Here is an 18,963-nt window from a genome sequence, read left to right as displayed (position 1 = left end):
GCAGCTTTGTCCTCTGGGGAAAGATCTTTTTGAAAATCTGGTATGGGTACTCTTAAATTCCTGTTGTAGGGGATCCAACCCAGTATGGCATATCTCGTGCATATAGCCCTAATGGGCAAACACTCTGTCGTCCTAGGACTCAAAGGCATTCACTCTTCTCAGCTATTCTAAAAAGATACCCCGGGAACAAAACCTTGATGTCAGCAATCGGCCTGCCTTTTTAGTTTCATTGCCCAAATTGTCCTTTATAGACTTGTCTTGTTTTCTGGTCTCTAAGGGGCTGCATACAAAAGTGCTTTTGTTTTCCTTATCATTTACACAGGTTGCTGTCAGCATGTAGCTGCTTTTCAACCATGTAAAATATAACACAAAGTTCAAGAGACCAAGGAAATATTGGTTCCCCATCGCAGCTGCAAATGTGTTTCTGAGAGTGATGCATTTCAGATGTTACCGTTGTCTTTGGTTAAGAAGATTGATTCAGTGTTAGTGCAATGCTATTTCACATCCGGTTAATGTTACAGAGAGCTTATGCCGATGAACCTCTAGAAGCGCAGTATTTTTCTATATATAGGCTTTGCACAGCGTAAATCACTGTGGAAGGTACCGCAGGCAAGGAATTTGCTTCAGAGGTACTAATCCAAGTCCTGTTTGTAGGAGAGGTCCAATTTTTATGACAACTGATAACAGCGATGCCGAATTTGAGACTACGGCAATAGCAAGAGATACAGCCTGAAGACTCAGCTTCTCTTCTAGTTGGAACATACATATTTCAGAAAGGCTTTGCCTATATGTCACCCTGTGCTATAGAAGCTGATGAGAATTGCAGCAGAACCACATTTAGATGGGTCTTCCTTCATAAGCTTCATAAACATTTCAGCTCTTCAAACAACTACAGACAATCAAACCAATCCAGATCTGCTGTTGACAGCCAAACACCATTCTAGTGTTCCTTGAAAGTCTGGCCGAAAGATAGTAATGTATATTTGCATGTTAAAACGTATTAATTGTTATACTATTATTAAAGTTGCTTGAAACCAAAGGACTTCTTGTTACTTCATAGGCTTAGGCTCATGCTCAGGGGATAAAAGTCGGCTCAAGCAGTAAAAATTTTAAAATTACAGATTTCAGGCAGAATCTGATTTTGGCTTCAAGTCAAAATGGATGCCTTTTCTCAGTGAAATTTTTCATCTTGATAAGAATCATATATCTGGTGGGGGGAGAGATGGTCCTACTGTATAAGAAGAGGTAGGTAGAAGGTGCTTCTGTGGTACAGGGAATACCCACAGTAGTACCAGAGACAAAAGCAAATTGGAAAGAAGTTAAGTCCCCAAACAATTACTGGGTGATCTCCAGGGCTGATCCAAAGGTCCTAGGCAACCTATGACTTTTGGGGTTCACACAAACACTCAGTAGAGAGAGAGAAATGAGAAGTCTAGAAATAACTTTACCCATTTGTTTGCTTGATATTTAAAATAATGAATGTAAAGATAAAAATAGATTATCGATGAAACAATGAAGGACAGCTGCATTTCCTCAACTCCTCTTGTGAGCTTGTGACAATATAAGCTGTTGACTACAGTAGGAAGAGAATTCAGGTGCTCCAAACCTCTTGATTCCTGAAGCCTTCCTTGTGGAAGTGACATTAGTATGTGCATGTGTGTGTCATTTTGGCTATTTCCACAGTGGGAACTTTGCTGTCCTGGCTCTCATGCAGGAGCATAAATCTGGGGCAGATGAGGTGCACCAGGCCAAATGCTCACCCATGTGGGTGTAGGAAGACGCGGGGCAACCTGCCCCGACTCAAACTCCAGCCTCCAGCCTGGTGCGAAACCTCCAGTGTGGAAACAGTTATGCAAATTAGAATGGAGTGGGGAATTTGGATTGCAAGAGGTGTAAAAAAGGATTCTACATCTATCTATACCAGGGCCCTTCCCTTAGAAACTCACTCAGAGACCAATGAAAATTATTTTATTGAAAAACAAAAATGAAGCTAGCACACTTACACATTAAACTAAACATACATGCAAGAGAAAAACAGAGGTGAGATGTGCAATTCAGAAGTATAATTTTTTTGTGGGGGAGAGTATATCTACCTTAGGAACATGTAGAAGTCCAAGAAGAAACACTGAAATAAACTAGCACTCCAGGTGCTTGCAGAGTATCCAGAAGACATACACAAACACACGGAAAGTTCTGCTATGTACCTTAAGTAGCCAGATTTGTGTCTGGATGCTCAGGTTGTTCTCTACAGACCCTAAAACAATGGACTTGATGAGATCGATGGTGTAACAAAGAAATCTGGTTTGGTTTGATTCTCTAGCTCGACATTGGTTGTGTTTGACATTGGTCATGCATGCAACTTTATCCCTTGCTTAAGTTGGGTTGGCTTGGATTCTCTGGTTTGACATTGGTTGTTTGGCCATGTCACAGTAGGTTCTGCTGGCATTCTCTGGTTATGTTGGGCTCATTGGTTCAATTTGCATTTGGAGGCTTTGGGCTAAGGTTTGATTCTTCACCCTGGAGACAGCATAGATTTTGATGGCAGTCAGTCAGTTGGTCAATCGGTCGGTCAGTCAGTTAATTTTTTTCTGTCTTGGGCCAGCATAGCAGAGTTTTTGATGTTACATACCAGAGGGTGGAGCTCTAGCAGGAGGATAGGAAGGTATGCGAATGCATTGCCTGCCTTTGTGCACATGCACAATAATCTTGACGATTTGCAGAACTGCCCATCTTTCCTCTTCTCTTTTTACTGCACTTTTTGCATCCAAAGGAAACAAATTCAACACAAATTTCCAAATTTCTAAAAAAGAGGAAAAGAAATATATTCTTTAATTTCAGGGAGAATTTGGATAAAGAATAACTGGGAGCATTTCTCTTAACAACATTGCTTCTGACTCCTGAGTAGAAAGAATCAAGATCAACAGCAATTAAAACACAGAGAGCAGCTAGAGAAAGACAACTCCTTTCCCCCTAAGTCCCTGTCTTGTTCTGAATCTTCAAATTCCATAAGAGATACTCCCTACAATAATTGTACAGTTCAGAAATATTGGTTAAGCCCATTGACAGGCCAGGAAAGGGGCCAAAAGAACAAACACACAATTGCTATTTTATGGGTATAATTCCAGGATAATTACATTACAATAAGATATTTGTCAAGACAGTGGCACGGCACACAAGTTTTCCCATCAGCTGTGTAGCCATAATTAGATTGGAAACCTGGCTGCTCTGCCCTAATCTAATACTGTACAAAATTATACCATCAGTTTTACATCGCATTATATCAGCACTGTGTCAAATCAATCCTTGTTCTCAGCAGTGAGATGCACAAGTTATACCGTACGTATGATTAATGATAACACTCCACCATACAGTGGCTAAGCACCCATTACTATTTTTTCCAATGTTTCTCTAATTAAATAGCAACTGGTTTCACTCATGCTGTCAACCTAATGTCAGAAAACAACAGAAAACTCCTCTTTTGGAAGCTCTTCTTATACTAACAGGGCATGCAAGAGAGTCAATGGACAAGTGATGCTCCCTGTGAACTATGGTCTACTTAAAGTCAAACGGGTAGACATGTTGGCCTGAAGTAGCACAATAATATCAGACTTCAGTAGCACCTTTAAGACCAACAAAGATTTAGTCTGAGGAAGACTGCTTGCACTCAAGAGCTCATGCCTTGAATCAATCTTTGTTGGTCCTAAAGGTCCTACTGGATTCTGATTTTATTATGCTCTGCTTAGTCATTTTGACATAGATCGGCATATGTCTCTGAGATAGTCAGAGTCTGGTCTCTTCTAGGGCAAAAAAAGAGACAACCGTCAACAAGAAGCCATGAGAGCTATTAGCTCGATGAGTCTACTTCCATATCTTAACTCTGGGAACCTGAATGGGCTTGGAGACTGGAATTTGTCTAAGTGTTCTTGTCACTAGAGGTGAAAGAAACTTCATTGTGCCTCCCCTATTTCAGCTGTGGCTGCCGTTTCTTTCTCACTACTGGTCGGTTATCACCTCCTATAGCAGTGGAGAGAGGATACCTTTAAGAAGCTGGTGAGGTATGCCTTGTGTGCAGGTTCCCTAGAGCTCTTACTCTAAGAAATTGGGGCATGATGTGCATCTTAGCAGACTTTCCTCTCACCACTATGATCAGAGGCCATGCATTTCATAATCAGGCTAGCTGTGTATTCACAGCCAGGAATTGCTTGCATGTTAGATAACACAACATGAGGAGAGTAAGGCTGCATTTATTGTTCTAATTATGAATACGAATGTTCCTACTAGCCCATGGGACAAAGGGATATATCCGACACTTCCCAGACATCGCTGAACAGATCGGAGTGCCAGAGCAAACCTCTGCTTGGGCAGAGATCCTGGATTCAGTAGACTTTCTTGTCTGCAATTTAAAACAGAAATCTGTTCTGAAGAAAAATGGAGCCATATTTCTCCAGCCAATAAATGGTCTTCAAAATGAATTGAGATTGATTTCTTGGCATAAATCCCTCCCAGATACAAAATGCTTTCTGCTTATAAATTTAGAACTCCCGTGATCCAGCAATGATCAGGAACCCTTCCGGCCACAAGTAAAAAGATCACTGTAGAGCTAGGCAGTGTCTACATATCTAGCTATAGGAACCAGGAGCAAAAATGCAGTTTAGCTGTCCCACCCATATCATTCCTGCAGCATTTCTTCTGTTTCAAAGACTGGCTCCCCATCCCCCACTCCAGTATTTTGCCACCTGTCAATGTTGTTTCTCTCACTTTCTACTTCTCTGAGTAGTGCCTTGGACTGTTGCTTTCTGGGGCCAATTTCCTTGCTAGGGGAATAGTGGAATCTTATTCTTTCTTGAACGTTTCTGATTATGATTTGGGAATGACATGATTTGAGAATGGGAGTCAGGGGAGCAAGTAAACAGCATCAGTTCCCCAAAATCAGGGGAGGGGTTGTGGCACAGCGGTAGACAATTTGCTTTGCATGGAGGTCTTAGGTTCCAGCCCCACCATCTCCAGTTAAAAGTATCAGGAAGTAGACAATGTGAAAAACCTCAAGCTGACACCATGGAGAGCCACTACGTGAAACTCTGGGTCTACTTTGCAGTCCTGGAAGGGTTTCCTGAATGGGTGGGAGCTAAAAAATTATTGGGTGATAGGACCATATATGGTCATGCCGACCCCCTCCAGATGGCAAATGATGGGCCTGGAGGGGGTGGGAAGGGGAGGGGCCTGGGGTGGGTGTATACACAGTTATGCCTCCCAACCATATTCTGCATGATCACATCACTTCTGGGGTTTCTCGAACCATGAAGAATTTTTCAGGAGTTTCTCAGTGGTGAAAAAGTTGAGAAGAAGAAGAGTTGGTTCTTATATGCCGCTTTTCTCTACCCGAAGGAGGCTCAAAGCGGCTTACAGTCGCCTTCCCTTTCCTCTCCCCACAACAGTCACACTGTGAGGTGGGTGAGGCTGAGAGAGCCCTGATATTGCTGCTCGGTCAGAATAGCTTTATCAGTGCCGTGGCGAGCCCAAGGTCACCCAGCTGGCTGCATGTGGGGGAGCACAGAATCGAACCCGGCATGCCAGGTTAGAAGTCCGCACTCCTAACCACTACACCAAGCTGGCTGGAGTAGACAGTCCTGACCTTGGAATACCAATGGTCTAACTCTATACAAAGTAGCTTCAAGTGCTCATGGATGTGTTTAAACCAAAAGGTTTGTGAGCTCTCCCCTCTTCAGCTCTGTTGGCGAGCCCTTGGCAGGCTGTTGGGTCCCTCTGGCAGGTCTCCCAAGGACTCCAAATGGGAGTCCATCCGATTCCTTCTCTATTGTTCTCAAGCTCAGAGCTGTGTCCTTTTTTCCTCCTTGGCCTTTTACAGAGGCAATCTGGTCCCACCCTTTACCTCCACCTGCTAATCACCATCTCCCCAGCCCCCTGTCCCATGAGCTGTGTCTATATCCCCACTCTACAGCATTATGGGGCATGTGTGTGTTTGTTTCTCACTAGTCACTGGCCATGGAATCCCACCAGTGCTCTATTTAAGCAAGCCCCTGTGTCTGTCACAGAAGCCACTGTAGCTATTAGCTTTACCAATGAAAAATGCTTGTCCTCTTTTGCATTGACCACGGAGGAGGCTTCTGTGCCAAGAGATAGAAGACACATTTCTTGAAAGCCTTGTTGACAGCATACAGAATTAGGAACTAGTCAACATGAACATGGTCCCTTGCAGTGAGAAGCCTTCTTGGGAGCAAAGGGCTTGGCAGATCTTTACAGGCTTGAGTCATGCCTTTGGAGGGCTGGTGAGGATTGTGATGGGCACCAATCCAGGAAATATTATGTGAGAGCAATGCTAAATATATCTCCCAAGAGGGCCAGGCAACTTGCTTTGTTGTGGGAAAGCAGCAATCCATAAAGCAAACTCCTGGCATGAAACGGCTCTCGAAATGTTTCTCCCTTGCCGCTCTGCTCATGTTCATGTAAGGTGACCAGATTGTCCCACTTTTGGAGGGACATCTGGGGGTACCTGGCAAATTGTACTTATGTTGAAATTAAAAATATATATATTACAATACTATTTTTGCGTTCTATGCGTTGTATGAAACTTTTTGTTGCTCCATATAGACCAGATTTTTAATCAACCCCCCCCCCCCGGTCAATGGTGTCCCGCTTTACCAATGTTAACATCTGGTCACCTTGCGTTCGTGCCCAGGTACTCAAAGCATGGCTATCAGTGCCCCTTCCATTTGACAGCTATGGGATTGCTTGCTTTCATTGGCCCTGGCATTCTCTCCAACCCCTGCTATGCTTGTCTTGAGACGGCAGATGGATAGTTGCATGGATGAAAAGGCAGATCCAAAAACAAGGTTGAAGCAACTTGTTTACTATTTTTCAGAAAATAAAAAGGCATTGTCAGGTGATAAAAGGAAATAATCAGAAACTGAAGCATGTGATGGAAAAGGGATTGGATTGGGTTGTCAGATCCAACGCAGCAGTGTCAAAGACAACTGTAAGAAACAATATTTGTTCCCTACTCTCTTCCCTTTTTGATCCTTAGCCTTTTCAGTTTACTGTTCTTTCTGCTCCAAGAGCATGTGCCTAAAAAAAGAGGTGGTTTGCATTTCTCTGTAAGCAGAAGTTAGAGTGATCATTATCTTGCCATTATTCGAGTCTTTGTCATTTTCTTGGCAATACTCTCGGATGGATATTATCTTGGAGGCTACTCTGAGTTCTTAAGGATCATTGGCATAAAACCTTATTGATTCAGCGTTCCTTTCTGCTAATAGAGGCCAGCTCTGCAGCAAATGAGGTTACGAGATCTCCTGAGTCTCAGGCCCTCAGGAGCTGAAGCCAAGGAGATAAGGGATGGGCCTTGATCCAGGATGAATCATGGTGGGTAACTAGAGTAGGCAAACATTTGACTGGATAGGGACTTTTTTGTGCCTAGTACCTCACAGAGGTACTGTGTGTGTGGGGGGGAGGAGTAGATCAAATATAAGGTGACCAGATTGTCCCACTTCTGGAGGGACATCTGGGGGCACCTGGCGAATTGTACTTATGTTGAAATTAAAGTATATATATTACAACACTATTTTTGCGTTCTATGCATTCTATGAAAATTTTTGTTGCTCCATATAGACCAAATTTTAAATCAAGAACCCCCCCGGTCAATGGTGTCCCGCTTTATCAATGTTAAAATCTGGTCACCTTAATCAAATAGCAAAATTTCTCAAACCAAGCAGAAGATAGCAAGCCTCACACTTGCACTATAAGGTTTTATGGAATGGCCTGAAGTGATTGGATGACCTGTCTTGATGTCACAGAGTGGGACGAGCCAGAGGGGCCTCAGTCTGCTAATGGATAAGCTTCTCTGCAGGTGAAAGGGCTTAGTGGGAGATGAAGACTAGTCTAGGAAGAGTCAGAGGCATTAGAAAGCCACAGTCCCAAGGGAAAGATTGTATCTTCAAGAAGGAGGATTGACTTGTGGAAATGTCTGGTGAAGCAGTGAAACACACTATAGAGTCCACAGGTGGGGTCTGGGGTTGCCACCCTGTCTCAGAAATCAAGACAGGAGTGGTAAGCTTGCTCCATTTCCTGCACAAGTGTTGCCTGATTTGGATCAGAACCATGAAGTGCATGGAAAACAGGCTTCAGCTTCACCCACCCTATGCTATTTTCCAGTCAGAAACTGTCCCGTTGGAGGTGATTTGGCCCACTGGGGAAATCCATGTATTCTCTCATATATGAATGGATTTCCACAAACAGTACACCCCTGAAACCACTGAAGATTAGCAAGCAGCACACGGTGTGGCTGAAGCTCCTCCACATACACTATAGTCCTGCTACAAATTGGGCACCACATGCATGGTCATTAGGGAGAACCTATAACTAATGCCATGCTCCTATCAGCTGGTGCGGAGATTTGGGCTGGGTTGCCACCAATATGCGGATGACACCCAGCTCTTCCTCCTGGTGGATGACCGCACTGACTCCCCCCCAGAATCCTTAGCTAGATGTATGGAAGCAGTGACAAAATGGACCAAGCAGAGTCGCCTGAAGCTCAACCCTACAAAGATGGTAGTCCTATGGTTGGGTAGGAAGGGACCATGGGAGGGACCACGTCTGCCCACCCTGGATGGTGTGCAGCTCTTACCAACGCATACCGCCAGGAATCTGGGCATGATCTTGGATGCTTCCCTTACAATGGAAGCCCAGATCACAAAGGTAGTGCAGCTGGCATTCTACCACCTCCGCCAAGCCAAGCTACTAGCGCCCTACCTGGACCCAGAACACCTAGCCACAGTGATCCATGCGACGGTCACCTCTAGGCTGGACATCTGCAACTTGCTCTACGCAGGCCTACCCTCATCCTTGATCTGGAAACTACAACTGGTACAGAATGCTGCGGCCAGGATTCTCACTAAAACATCATGGGGATCCCATATCCGGCCGGCACTCCAACAACTTGGCTGGCTCCCAGTTGAATTCCGGATTAAGCTTAAGGTTCTGGTAATCACCTTTAAGGCCATATGCGGTTTGGGCCCAGTGTATCTGAGAGACCGCCTTCCTGCCTATACTCCCAAAAGAGTCTTACGCTCTGCCACCTCCAACTGGCTGCGGATCCCTGGCCCCAGAGAAGTGCGTGTGACCTCAACAAGGGCCAGAGCCTTCTCGGTCCTGGCCCCCACCTGGTGGAACGAGCTCCCTGAGGAGATCAGAGCCCTGCCCAAACTTCCACTGTTCCGTAGGGCCTGCAAGAGGGAGCTCTTCCACCAGGCATTCGCTTGAGGCTGACCGACTCAGAACACCTGCTGGTCCCCCCAGACACCTGCCCATGACTCTCCCAAAGTTACTGTTAGTTGTTATTATATTATAATTGTGGTTTTGTAATCTTTTGATGTTTTTTAAAGTTGTTTGATGTGATGTAATGTTCCATGTAAGTTATAATGTTCTGTGTAAACCGCCCAGAGCTGCAAAGAAATGGGCGGTATAGAAATATAAACAAACAAACAAATAAATAAATAAATATCTTGACCTACATACTCTGTAATGTGTGAATCGGAGAGGACTGATGAACATGATCTAGAGCTGCAGAAGTCAGGAAGACAGATGTTCACAGACTGGCTGATTATTCCAATCCAAATCTTTGGCTGCAGGCTACTGTCACTTGCTTGAGTCTACGGCAGTGTAGACAGGAAAAGGAGAGACACTCCAATGATTATCCAGGAAGCAAAAACCTGGCAAAGCCTATTCACTGGGTAGCTTTTTTTTTTTTTTGCTACGTATTGCACAGAAAAATTTCTATAACACGATTTCCCTTAGAAATACATTTATTTAGTTGACTGAAATGAGACATCCTTTTTGTTGAGTAGAGGAAATCTGTCAACATCTCTTTTCAGACCTAGAAATGTTGACATCTTTTATCCAATAACTAGGACAGCTATTGTCTTTAAGTGGTCACTTGGTATGCAGCTCCCCAGATAATCTTCTAAAGGCATGATAATGTCTTCTTCTCACGTGGAGAATTGAAAGAAGGATGCTCACACTAAGCCCATATAATGCACATCGTTCACGGAAGGGAAATGTGGTTTTGACAAGCAAACAAACATCAAAGCCGCAGAAAACCATCAGCCATAAATTTTATTTTGGTTCTTATGGAAAAATCCTTGTTTCCGTCTCTACACTGGACATCACTTCTGTTGTGTCCTCAGGGTACACGGGTGGGAAGACACAGGTCTGTTTAAGAGCAATTTGATTTTTATTACTTGTTCTACAGCAGCCTTCTTCAACATTTTTACTGTTGAACCCACCGTGAAACATTCTTCAGGCTTTGAGAAAGCCCAGAAGTGGTGTGATTGTACAGAATATGTTTAACAAATTAAAAAATATATTGAAAATTAATTAACCCCCACCCATTTGGGAAACCCTTCCAGGGCCATCAAGAAACCTCAGGGTTTCACAAAAGTCTAATTGAGAAAGCCTGCTCTGCAGGGAAGTCTCCAGACAAAGACATTGATTATGTAAAACTGGGTGAGGACAGGGTCCCAGAATTGCTGCTGTTCATTCATTGAGAAGATAACACATGTAGACATCTTGTGTGCCCCCCGCCCCCAAATATCCAAGCACTCTGAGACACCTTACTCCAATAGCTCCTCATCCCTAGGGAAGGATCTGCAGGTTTCAGATTCAATCCTAAATAGATAGACACTCCCAGACAATGATCCTTTATTGGATGCTTTAGGATGCTTTGGGCTGATCCTGCGTTGAGCAGGGGGTTGGACTAGATGGCCTGTATGGCCCCTTCCAACTCTATGATTCTATGATTCTATGAAATAAAGCTTCATTGAAAATGAAGCAGACCAAGCTGCCTCAACATTTTCTCATGCAATTTGGTCTCCAAACCCAGCACCATCTTCATAGCCCCAGTGTAGTAATGGCCACTGCACAGGCCACGTGCCCACCCATGCTTGTGCGCCTGGCCCTCGCCCACCCGAGCAATGGCCATCGTGTGCCACGGTAGGGGGGGCATAATTACACTTACTATTTATTAAATTTCTATACTGCCCTCCTGTACTACCAGGATAAAGTCTATGTTACATATTTAGCATAACTCCTCTATATATTTATTGCTTACACAGCAAGTCTTGGGATGGATCCGTGAGTCTCGTGTTCCATAAAGCTGTACATTTAATGTATCGTAATCTTGCTGAAACTTTCACTGTAAGGGCAGTAAGATTCTAAAATATGTATGCATTTCTGCTTTCCTCACACTTCTCCAGACTTTCTGAACATCTGTCTCATCTTGAAGCAAAGTGGAACATAAGTTTCATAGAAAGGCATTTTCGGTGATGAATGTTTTCAGTATATAACTCCATGATTGTATCTGTGTTAGCTCAGCATCTGCAGAAATTCACAGATGGGGGGAAATAACTGAAAATAAATCTGACTTAGCTCCACGCCAGTACCTCTCTCTCTCATGTTGTTGCCAACTTTGTCAGACCTCCAGGTATTAGACTAATATTTAAGTCCACCTGGATGATTTAAAGCCACAGGATTCTTGCTGAAGGTGCTCTTTAGAGCTTGGATTAATTGCTACTGAATAGTTACCTCCCCATAATTTTTTGTTCACAATTGGATTTAACCTTTCCGGATGTAGACTGCAAAATGAGGTGCCAATGAGGTGTCAATTGCATGGCAGCAGAAGTAACCTGCTGAACAGACTTGAACTTCTCACAAACCGCTGAGTGGCTTGCTGAAAAATCACTTCGCATCTTGCTTTGGGCAAACAGAATGGGAATGGAACTGTCAGGGGCTGAAGCATCTATTCTCACAAAATGGCTCCCTGAAGCTACATGGTAACTAGAGCTACATCTTGAGGTGAGGTTTACTTACCATCCATATGAAGGCATTTCCATAGCAACTTCAATAATAACAAGAAAAAGAGCTTTTTCTTGTACTGCCCGAAGGAATCTCAAAGTGGCTTACAACCTCCCATCCTTCCTCTCCCTACAACAGACACCCTGTGAGGTAGGTGAGGCTGAGAGAGCTCTGAGAGAACTGTGCCTTGCCCAAGGCCACCCAGCTGGCTGCAGGTGGAGGGGGAGTGGGGAATCAAACCCCGTTCTCCAGGTTCAAGGCCGCTGCTCTTAAATATTACAAAGAGCTGTGACCCTGTGTAAGTATCCTGTTTCTGTAAACTGCTATTTCTGGCTCTGTTATAAAAAATTATGGATAGATAATTTATGAATAGAGACCATCTGTGGACAAGAAAGTATTTTGGGTGTGTCCCCCCCCCCCATCTTCAGTAGTTTATAAACTGCAATTTTGCCCTTCATCCTTTGAAAACTAGCACCTCTTGTCTCTGGACGACAGATATGCTGGCTGGAAAATCCAGGCCTACATGATGACAGGGGATCAGAAGCTTTTTCTTATGGTCTTCCGAGGACATGTCTGGGTGAAATGTACACACACAGTCCACAGAATGAAGCATGCCACAGCTGCTAGTTCTTTACTGCCATGTAGCCTAAAGCAGCAGCATTCAACCAACATGCTGTTCCTGGCGTATTCTCTTCATTGTCAGAGCACAATTGGGAGTGAAATAGAGGAAGACACGCACAGTGTGGACATCCCTCTCTCGCACCAAATGCGGATGGAACAATTGTTGTTCATGTTCTATGAAAGCTGTCACAGCACTGCTACCATTCAGGTCTTGTTCATTCCACAAAACATTTTTATAGACGCCCCACCTCAAGTTCCCTGGCATAAACATACTTTCGGTAGCTTTGCTTGAGTGAGCCAAGGCTTTGACCTGCCTTTTGCATCAAATGAGAGGACCCTGGTTACAATGACAGGCCATAGACTTCTGACAAAGATTACCTCACAATTACCAGAGCTGGACCCCCCCCCCCCGCCGGTTATTCCGATGGCGGGTGAAATGTCAGCATCCCCTTTTTGACTGCCCCAGGGCTGGTATTAGGGCTGGGGTTTAGTGGTGTTATGTTTCTGCCGCATCTTGTATACCTATGCATTGGATTGTTTGTGCATGGTATTGTTGTTTTTAGGGGTAATTTTATTGCAGTTTTTATGCACTTTTGTAACCCGCCACGAGCCTTATTGGGAGTGGTAGGTAAGAAATCAAATAAATAAAAATAAATAATAATAATAATACCACTCTCATAAGCCCCCAGACTCAACCCAAATATCATACAAAACCCAATCCAATTACTCCCTGTTCGCATGAATCGCCTACTGGTTTATTTTGGTATGCCTTATACATTTATTTCCTGTTCCATGCATTTTCCTCCCATCCTTGTTCCAAGAAGGTCAGGCCAGTGTATATGGTATTCTCTCTCCCTTCCGGCCAGCTGACTGGCAGTGGAGCGGTGAGGTCTGGCAGTTGGATCTCCCTCCCTCCACCAAAGCTCTGGCAACTCTAAAACCAGTTCTTTGTCTTCTAAAGGTAAAGGTAAAGGTATCCTCCGTGCAAGTATCGAGTTATGTCTGACCCTTGGGATGACGCTCTCCAGCGTTTTCATGGCAGACTCAATACGGGGTGGTTTGCCAGTGCCTTCCCCAGTCATTACCATTTACCCCCCAGCAAGCTGGGTACTCATTTTACCAACCTCAGAAGGATGGAAGGCTGAGTCAACCGTGAGCCGGCTGCTGGGATCGAACTCCCAGCCTCATGGGCAGAGCTTTCAGACTGCATGTCAGCTGCCTTACCACTCTGCGCCACAAGAGGCTCTTCTTTGTCTTCTAGGTCCTAGAATCTAGGAGGCCTCATATTTAGGTCATTTTAAGTAGCGTGTTTTTTTTTTGTTGGTCATTTGATAGGTTTCACAATTTATTTTTATGTACAATCTGTGTTTTAATTTATTAACCTTATGGCTAGAAGCCTCAAAAGCTGGCCGTGCCCTCCAGCCTTTCTGAGAGGGTCTGGGGGTGGATGGGATGCCACCTTTCCCACTCTTCCATTCCTTTTCTGCCCTCGCTGTGTTCTCTCTGACCTGACGCAACCGCCGATATAGGAGTACACACGTCACTTGTTCCAACGCCACATATTTTTTTATTATGCCATCATGAGCCTGAACAGGGATTTTTGTGCGATGTGTTATCCACTTGTGTGCCCACATGATCCCTATCCATTTTTATTTCCAAGGGTGTCAACTGTTTTGCAATCATCAAACGCTGACTAAAATGTCACGTTGTCCATTTCATCATGATTCACAGGCAACCAAATGGGAAAGCAGCAACTTACTTGGAAACTAAATTTCAACCATCATTTGAATTGGTTTTTTACAGACAGAGGAAGCAAGAGAGGAAAGGAGACGAGGAGAAACGATCTATTCATTCAAATGTAAATGTGGCTGAGACTCACACTGTGGGTCCAGAACGGTCTGAAGAAGGCTTTTCCTGCCCTTATTTATTTATTACATTTATATGCTTTATATGCCTCTCTCCCCTGCAGCTCAGGCAAAGGTAAGGACCTCAGGCAACTGTGCTGGTAGGCCCCACTTCATATCAGGACAGCTCTCTTTGGCAGCCAAAAGTTCTAGTGGGCTCTCCATATGGATTATGCAGGATCTGCCCAGCTTTATTTAAGTCCTGGACCCATTCTACACACATTGGATAATGCACTTTCAATGCACTTTAGAAGCAAATTTTTCTGTTCCACACAGGAAAATCCAGCTGCAAAAGTACACTGAAAGTGCATTATCCAACATATGCAGAATGGGCCCTGGCGGGTCCAGCAGCATGGTTTTCTCTAGATCCCCACCACCTGCCCTCTTTTATTTTGGTTTTGCACATGTAGTTTTAATTGTCACAACCTAGTGATTTTGCACATCTGGGCAGATCCTTTGGGGACTGGGGACTCCCTTATGGGGTCTTGGGATTTGAGCTGCCACATAGCATGCCCAATTCACGGGCTGTGTGCAGGCTCACCCCAGGTGGCTGGCACTCTTATGATACCATCTAGGTTTCCCAGGCAGTTGGGCTGCGGGGCATAGTATAAAGTGGCAGGTGGGTTGCTTGATTTTTGGATCCGCTCCCCAAAGCTTCACCAATGCTCCTTGGTCTATAATCAATAAAAAGTTGTTATTCCAAAGTTGATGATTATGCTATCGGTTCAGTTGTGTCTGACCCTTGGCGATTCTATAGGAAAGCTTCCGCCACACATCTCTGTCAATGACCGCTTCTTTTAGTTGGTTCAAGGTCAACCCTGTATCGGCTCTGATCATGTCGAGTCAGCGGATCCTTTGGCGACAACGTTTCCTTTTGCCACTGACCATGCTGAGCATTAATGATTTTTCCAATGAGTTTGATTGCATGGTGTGTCCAAAGTAAGTGTCCAAAGTTGGTGTCATGCAATGTGTAATTCTCTGCAAGACCCCTCCTCCCTAAGCCCTGGGTCTGCAGTGCTTGAGCATATTGCAGATAACTTCATTTTTGTTTGTTTAAAACATCATTTTCTTTCCTGGCCCCTTGCAAAAATCAAACAACTTTCCTTAATGGTATTGCCTACCTGCATTTTAATCACTCATCTCTGTATGTTTTGCTCCCTAGTGATATTCATTTTTCATTTGTACTTTTCTCTGTAAACTTTTCTACCTACAGGTCCCCAGGGTAGCAGACCAAATTTCTAAATAAGCTAAATATAACAGGTGCTCGGATCCGGATAGCCCAGACTAGCCAGTTTTGTCAGATCTTTGAAGCTTGGTGGGTCTGGTCCTCATCAGTGCTTGAATGGGAGACCTTCCAGGAAGTTCAGGGTTGCTACACAGAGGTAGCCAATGGAAAACCACCTCTCAATGCCTCTTGCTTTGAAAACCCTACAGGGTCACCATAAATTGAATGCAACTTGATGGCAATAAAAACAATAAATAAAAACAGGCACAGAACATTAAGCAAGACTTCAAACCAGTAGGTTGGGCACACCAGCCTTTCAAATGTTTGCAGACTCTAGAACAGGGGTAGTCAACCTCTGTTCCTCCAGATGTTCATGGACTACAATTCCCATGAGCCCCTGCCAGCAAATGCTGGCAGGGGCTCATGGGAATTGTAGTGCATGGACCTCTGGAGGACCACAGGTTGACTACCCCTGCTCTAGAAGAATTCTGTTCAGATCCTACTTCTGATGATAATAACCCCCCTGCCAATTTTTCCATCTCAAAGGTGAGAAGGGAGAAAGAGCACCTGGAATAAGTAGCTGCTTTGCAGGTGCACCTGGAACACGGTTGGTTTCCTGGACCCTTGCCATTGGACAGAAGAAGAAAGCTAATTATACACCATTCCTTCAGTATTTGGGCATTTTATCGCTTGCTGATAACTTTTGTCAAACACAACTGATGAGATAATAGTGGATCTGTGGGATCACTTGTGGTACTATATGCTGCTTTGGATTAGAGAGGACCCTAAGAATGGAGTTGGGCTGCTATATTCACAGCCCCTCTCTAGGATTCTGCATGGCTGCCTTCTCTCTGCCGTCCTGCTATATCATGTGGCGTTTTGCAGTGAGGTGTCATAAATATGCTCACAGCAATCTAAATAAATGCCATCCCGTAACTCAGCAATGTGCAGAAATGGAAATGATTTGAGAAAGACCTGTAACTCAGTTGGATATTTTTCAACGTGTTGTTTCTGTGTGCACCACATTTATAATTGTTTGGCTCCGCAGTCAGTTGGAATGAAATTCATTTCAAATCAGAGCATTTTCCACATTCATCGTTCATATTTACATTTGCTAAGGTTAATAGACCTGACAACCTTTTCCTGTTCCCATCAGGGAACATTTGCTGACAGCCTGTGAGAGGGGTTGCTGCTGCAGCCCTGCTTTCACACTCAGAAGTGTGCATCCCACCCTATTTCCAAATGTTGCAAAACAAGCCCCACTCGCCTCAGCCTTGGATGGTACAAAGAAGCACAAGTAAGCAAGCATTAACAGCCTCACTCTGGGGGATTAGTATGATGGCTAAAGGCTCCCAGTTTTATTTCTTCTTGTATTACATTTTTTTGTGAAAAGAGAATCCCCAGCCTTTTTGAGCCTGTAGGCACCTTTGGACTTCTCACACAGGGTGGTGTGCACAACTCCAATCTGCACAGCCAAATCCCAGTGGCCAAACAGAAGCCCTGCTGAGCAACAGCCCGATCTGGACCTGCCCACTGGCTAAGAACTGGAAAGGTGCAGTTGGATGCCATGATGCCAGTAGATGCCACACGAGGGACATGTGTTTTAACCAGTGATACTGATGTAGGCTGCTTTGAGTCAAGTTGATCAGGAACAAAGCAGGATCAATAAGAATGCAGCTGTGGGAAGCCTGTACATACCCAATAGAATGATCAGCAAGACCACGGTACTTTGAGGAAAGCATACCTACTATCCAAGAGCTTATCAAAGCACAAGGCCTATGTTATTCTGAACTTGGCCCCAAAGTATGAACAAAATCACCCAAAGAATGGAGCCAGGTACATAAAATGGAGAGATTTCTACAAAATACTCTCCCAAAAATGTGTGTTGAACCTACAATATTTCTCTAAGAAAACCAAACTGCAGACCAAGAACTTAAAAGAATCACAGTCAGCATTATTGAGTTTAGCAAACCCAAGAAATAAGAAGTGGCCAAAGGAAGAGGGGGGAGTGGCAGGAGAGGATCTGGAGGAGGCAGTGGAAGGAGGATGAAGGTAGCAGGGGGAGGGAAGCAAGAAGCAGTGATAGGTCGGTTGGGGGAAGGGAGACAGAGTGATGGTGGCCAACTGGACATGGTATTTCTTTTCCCTTATAAGTTCCTTATGAGTCCTCTGCTTGTACAGCAGTTCCTTCTTTACTAACTTGTGAGGATTATAACTATCTTTTGAGCAATTTAGGGTGTGCTCTCAGGACTGCTTCCTTAGAAATCACCAAATGCCTCCTTTTCTGGTCATTTTTGCACATGTGAGCATTCCACCCTCATTTTAAGAGTCACAAAACATCGCCTTCTAAGCCTATTCCCAGTATTGTTTGTTATACAGTTTCCTTCCTCTGCTACTCCCACCCCCCCTTTCAAGGGAGAGTCTTGATAAGATTTCTACTGCAAAGAGTGAGTTCATAAAGCCCTTCCTTTCCCTGGTGGACTTTTTTCACCCTTCAAGAAGAATGCTTTGTGCCTCGTGCTGACAAGAGGTAAACCCCTTTTTCTATTAACATTCCTGCCATCCGTTTATGGATAAAACTCAGGGCTGTGGTGCCAAAAGGTTCTGTTCAGTCAATTTAAGCTTTTCGTAATTCCTTCCTGGGTTCCTTTGTTAGCCACTTTTTCATTTCTCCGTCTGTCGCCTCACCTTTAATGAACTGTAGCGACAACATTTTTTAAATATCTTTTTTCCCTGTCATTACCCTCAAGAAGGTCTTGCTTTCCTTTATCCCAACCCTGAAATTTCAGCAACTAGTTTCTCCGGGGGTGGGGTGGGCGTCAAGTGAGCAGGGCTTACTTCTTAGGAAACCTGCACTGGAGATCGTAAACTCCAGTCTTCGCCAGGATTGCTCATTTGCTTTTATGAGATGATTGTTTGTGTGTTTGGCCTGCCAGAAGCCCAAAATGCCAGGTGCCCAGGCTGAAATTGTTCTTAGGGAATCTGTTTTTATGGGATTCAAATGAACAGCATGAATGAACATTCTCTCTTTTTAAAAAATGAAAAGCGAAGGACACAATAGCCTGGGTTTCTTTTAGGTTGAATAAATGGAGGAGATTTGTATGATGCATATTGAGCAAAATGGAATGTTGTCTTTGGTTTGTAACACACGGGAGGGCCCAGTTATGTATGTCTTTGTGAGCCGTGCACAGGCATGGAGCGCCATGTGGAAGGCTGAGATTTGCTTTGTTCATCCAAGCAGCTTTTCCTGCTGAATAGCTGTTTAGATTGCAGGGAGGCGCCACTTGTTACAAGGGCTGTCTCGAAGCCGCCAGCCAATCGGCCAATCAATCACATCCCCCGGAGGATAAT

At 44.3% G+C, this 18,963-nt stretch overlaps 1 long non-coding RNA gene across 1 annotated transcript in view; it reads left to right on the top strand.

The window, feature by feature from the left end:
* Positions 1 to 18,057: 18,057 nt before the first annotated feature.
* LOC143820138 (uncharacterized) overlaps positions 18,058 to 18,963 on the top strand; it is a 66,415-nt gene continuing 65,509 nt past the window's right edge. Inside the window, exon 1 of the long non-coding RNA XR_013225253.1 lies at positions 18,058 to 18,142. This is a non-coding gene — a long non-coding RNA (uncharacterized LOC143820138). The remainder of the gene's footprint in view (positions 18,143 to 18,963) is intronic.

Source organism: Paroedura picta, chromosome 11 (assembly GCF_049243985.1).
Source record: "Paroedura picta isolate Pp20150507F chromosome 11, Ppicta_v3.0, whole genome shotgun sequence".
NCBI lineage: Eukaryota > Metazoa > Chordata > Lepidosauria > Squamata > Gekkonidae > Paroedura > Paroedura picta.
Note: the sequence above shows the minus strand (reverse complement) of the source record. Positions and strands in the feature narration are given on the sequence as shown.